Genomic DNA, 5,041 nt, shown 5'->3' on the forward strand with positions numbered 1-5,041 from the left:
GTGAAGGTGCAGTTCAGGAGAGAACTTTTAATTATTTTGCATGTCCCCAACCTAAGGATTTAAACCTTTTTTTATGTTAGGTCCATACAAAAAATAGGGTTGTCCATGTTTCAGAATTTGTTGTGGGTGTATGAGTGTGAGATTTCCCGGCCTGAAATTTTTTTCCCAGTCCGCCCCTCGTGGAACTTAATGGCGCAGACATGCGGTTTCATTTACTACACATAGGCCTACTGAAGCTCGCGGTGTTTTCAGCCTCTGCCTCCTCAATATATGAGTACATGAACACAAAAACATAAGCTCTAGAACTGCTGAGTCACTTCATGAGCATTTTACTTATTTTGAAAAAACTATCGTCATATCATACAAAGAGACACCAATGTTTCAAAAAGACACCAATGTTTCAGGAGTTTAGTCCACAGAATTGGACACATGCTTATTAGATAACCGTATTTGAGTTGATGTATATGCTTTATTTTTTTATTATTTTTTTCCCAAACCATTGTTAGATGCAGTGTTTCCTGTAGTTATGCAAAAATTTGGTTTCAAAAACAGTATCCGTGAAATATTTCTTATGATTTTTAATCTGCATTTAACTTCAGATCAATCTCAAAGTAAAAGGCGGTACTAAAGTCTGATTTTGTGGTGGATGTGTTCAAATTTGATCATCTTAATTCAAGTGATGAAGGATTTTGAAAGTCTGACAGTGCTGAGCACTACTGTAAGGTTAACCCTGCATGGTGTAAATGTTTGAAAATGATTAACAGTTGCAAATAAACATTCATTAGAAATTTAGAAAAGTAATAAAAAACTAATCAGTTACATTAGTTTAATAAAGTAATTGAAAAAGTTACACTACTATTACATTTTAAATAGGGTAACTTGTAATCTGTAACCTATTACATTTCCAAAGTGACCTTCCCAACACTGATTATAAGATATATTACTGAAAAGAAGAAAGATGGTTTTATAATCAGTTTGGGTTTTAAGAAGGCTTTTGACAGGGTAGAGCATGATTTTTTATTTGGGTTTCTAAAGAGTTTTGGTTTTGGAGGGAATTTTATTAAATGGGTTAAGATTTTATATAAAGGTGCTGTAACTGTAGTAAAATGTAAGTGGGTTTTTAACAGAGTGTTTTAAATTAACGAGATCAATTAGACAGGGTTGCCCGTTGTCGGCACTTTTGTATGCTTTAGTTGCAGAACCACTGAGATTAACGGTAAAACAGGAGGGGAGAATAAAAGGGATCGGCATAGAGGGAGGAGAGAATAAAATATTTCAATACGCTGATGATACTACGCTAATGCTACAAGATCTGGCGAGTGTAGGGGAAGCCATGAAAATAGTACAAAAATTTTGCAGGGGATCAGGCTAAAGTGAATGAGGATAAAATGGTATACATGAGATTTGGGGGAACTGAGGTTTTAACTGGGCACTTTACTTTGAAGGAAATAATTGAAATAAAGATTTTAGGTGTTTTAATAGGGAGGGATGAAATGAAAGCAGAAGGAACTACGTGGGAGGAGATTTTAGGAGGGATCAAGAGAAGGTTGAATTTTTGGAAATGAATGTCCTTAACTTTGAAGGGAAAGGTTTTAATTTTGAATGTTTTAATGGTTTCTAAGTTATGGTATATTTTATATGTGGCATCAATGCCGTTGTGGACAGAAAAAAGGCTGAAAAAATGTTTTTTTGATTTTTTTATGGGAAGGGAAGTAGCCGAGAATAGCATATAACACTTTAATAGGAGCAGTGGGGAAGGGGGGACTAGGGCTAATGGATGTGAAACAAAGAAAGAACAGTTTAAGAGTTAAAATGATAAGAAAATATCTGGACGAAGGAAACAAGGCGGCATGGAAAAGAACAATGGAATATTTTTTAAGTAAAAGTGGTCATTTTAATCTGGGGGATAACGTTTTATGGATGAGAGTGAAAACATTTATGACAGAGGGGTTGCCAGATTTTTATCAAGAATTGATGGGTGCGTGGGGGAAATGTTTAACTTATGTGCATTTTAATACACAAGGAAGAGAGAACATTTTAAACCAGCCTTTATTTTTAAACAGCGGCATTCTTTATGAAGGGAAAGAGGTCTTTTTTAGGAAATGGTGGGAGGTGGGAATCACAAGGGTAAGGGATGTTTTATATGAATTCAAAGAAGGATTTTTACCAGTACAGTACGTTGTTGACATGATGGAGGAGGCAAAGGAGGATTTTAACAGAAAAGAACTGATAAAGAAATATTACATAATTAAAAAGGCAATACCTGGAGAATGGATAAAGAGAGTGGAAAATATGGAAGAGGCCAAACAAGAGAAAGGGGTAGGGGATGTTTTATATGAATTCAAAGAAGGATTTTTACAAGTACAGTACGTTGTTGACACGATGGAGGAGGCAGAGGAGGATTATAACAGACAGGAACTGCTAAAGAAATATGACATAATTAAAAAGGCAATACCTGGAGAATGGATAAAGAGAGTGGAAAATATGGAAGAGGCCAAACAAGAGAAAGAAGTGTATGTAAGACTTGGGGGAAAACTGTGTGCTTTTAAAGAATGTACTGTCAAAATGTTTTATTGTTTTTTTAGAGATGTGGTTTTTAAGAAACCTGTTGTAAACAAATACTGGCTACGGATTTTCAATGATGTAAAAAAAGAGAATATATGGGGGAACATAAATGGGAAAATTGTACAGACGAAACTGGAGAATTTGGAGTATTTTATCAGGAACAAAGCAGTGTTCACAGATGTGATTTTAAACAAAATTGGGATGGAGGAAAGTGCCACATATGTAAAGTATGCCAGGATGCAGACGAAGGGTTTTAACACTTCTTTTTATACTGTAATGAGCTGAAAGATTGTAATGAGAGATGTAAAAGCATGATTTTAATTTTGAGAAGAGAGGGAAATGGAAACTTTGAGTGGGAAAAGGTGTTAATGTTGGGCATTAATGAGAAATGTAAAAATAAAAAGCTCATTAATTTACTTGTGATGCTGATGAAAAGTGCAGTATGGGAAAGAAGGGAGGTGGTAAAAAAGGAAAATGTTTTAATTGATGTGTGGAATGTTTTTATAAGGAAAAGTTGAGAAATATGTTGAATGTCTGTTTTATTATTTTAAGTTGGAGGAAATTATGGATGTTTTTAAATATGTTTTTACTCAGGAGGTCTTAAAGGTTTTAAATGACTTGGGGATTGAATTGTCATTTTTAAAAGATTAAACCAATTAATGACTCCTTTTTTAAATGTATTGTCATTTTTAAAAGATAAAACCATTTAATGACTCCTTTTGTGAAATGTTTGTACGTAAGATGTCTATAAACTCTTAATTTTAAGAGTTTTTATGCCGCATGAAGGAAAAAATAAAAATAAAAAATGGGCGCACCCGATCTCATCTGATCTCCGAAGCTAAGCAGGGTCGGGCCTGGTTAGTACTTGGATGGGAGACTGCCTGGGAATACCGCCATCTGTTTAGCACGCATGCGCGCAGCAGATCTCATTCGCTCGCATAAGCCTCACCCACTCCTGACAGCAAAATGGATATATTTGCATGACTTTCTAACATTTACAGATTAAAAAGATACCTGTGACGTGTCGATTTGTTAGGTTATTTCAAGTAAGGTTTTGGACTTTAATCCCCACTTTTCTTAGCATCTTTTATGAAACAGCCCCCAGGTGCTGTAAGCTTTTGGGTTTTCTTCACTATTTATCTAATACACTGGCCTTTAGGGTGGCTGATCTTTAAATAGCCTGCTCTTTGCGGCAGCCCTCACTTATGGCCATACCACCCAGAGGGCGCTAGTGAGTTGCATACTCTAGGAAATGAGTTGGTGAAAGCGTAATGCTGCGTTCACACCAAACGCGAATAACTCTCTCGATGAATGCTTGATCAACATCAGCCATCTTGCAAACAGACAACCGCCTAGCGCTTGCCCCTCCCACAAGAAGCGGATTTCGCCTCGGACGCGCGTCAATTTCGCTTCAAACGCTTGTTTTTTACGCGCGTCTATTTCGCTCTAGACGCGCGAATGCATTCAAAATGTTCAAGCGGCAAACTAGACGCGGTAGACGCGAATTTGACGCTCTATTCGCGTTTGGTGTGAACGCAGCATAACAGGAGAGTGTTTGTGTTAGAGATTTTTTAAATAATATGGGAATTTGTGTTTTCTTTATTTGAATTCAACTTTGATTTTTTAAAACTTAAAAGTTTATATTAGTTGATAGTGTTCCCCCGACAGCTTTTGCTGTTTGGGGGACCAACAGATACATGTCCGGGATGTCAACTGAAAGCATGGAAGTTAGCAGAAACATGAAAATTAAAGATGGACAAGTTGCGAAAGGAAATATTAACGAAAAGCGTAATGGAACAGGAGACCAAACTTTCAAACAAGTCGACTGTGAACAAAAGGAGAGAGGAAATAGTAGGCAAGAGGTATGTGGAGAGAGAAGAGAGAAATATTCCAAAGAGCTGACAGTGGAAGTGGCAGGAACTGAAAATATTTCTATGATGGATTTATTAAGAGGGGTTAAGCAGGAGTGTGGAGAAGTGGTGGGATGCAGAGTGAGAGGAGAAAGGTCTTATGAATTAACAATGAAAGATGAAGATGCAAAGAAAAAATTAATAGCTGGTGTGAGAGTAAAGGGAGCAATGGTGTATGCCAGAGACATTGTAAATAATTAAATGGTTGTGTCATTTATTAATGTGCCAGTTTATTTAGAGGATGAAAAGATACTGGCTAAACTAGAAGAGTGGGGAGTAAAACCACTGTCTGCAATCAAGCGCCGTGTATGGCCTGGAACAGACACAGTAGACGGAACAAGATTTCTGAAAGTGCGATTCACCGATCAAGTGCTCTCGCTCCCTTATTCAACAAGGTTTGAGACATTAAGGGGCACAGAGTACTTTCGTGTTATACACGACAGACAAGTGCGTGTCTGCAGACTGTGTATTAAACCAGGACATCTTTTCAGAGAATGTCCAGAGTTTGTGTTTCAGGTGTGGCAAAGTGGGTCATTATGCAAGAGAATGTGGAGAGCAAGTGGAAA

This window comes from Sinocyclocheilus anshuiensis, unplaced genomic scaffold (genome assembly GCF_001515605.1).
Source record: "Sinocyclocheilus anshuiensis isolate Anshui unplaced genomic scaffold, SAMN03320099.WGS_v1.1 scaffold1344, whole genome shotgun sequence".
Taxonomy (NCBI): domain Eukaryota; kingdom Metazoa; phylum Chordata; class Actinopteri; order Cypriniformes; family Cyprinidae; genus Sinocyclocheilus; species Sinocyclocheilus anshuiensis.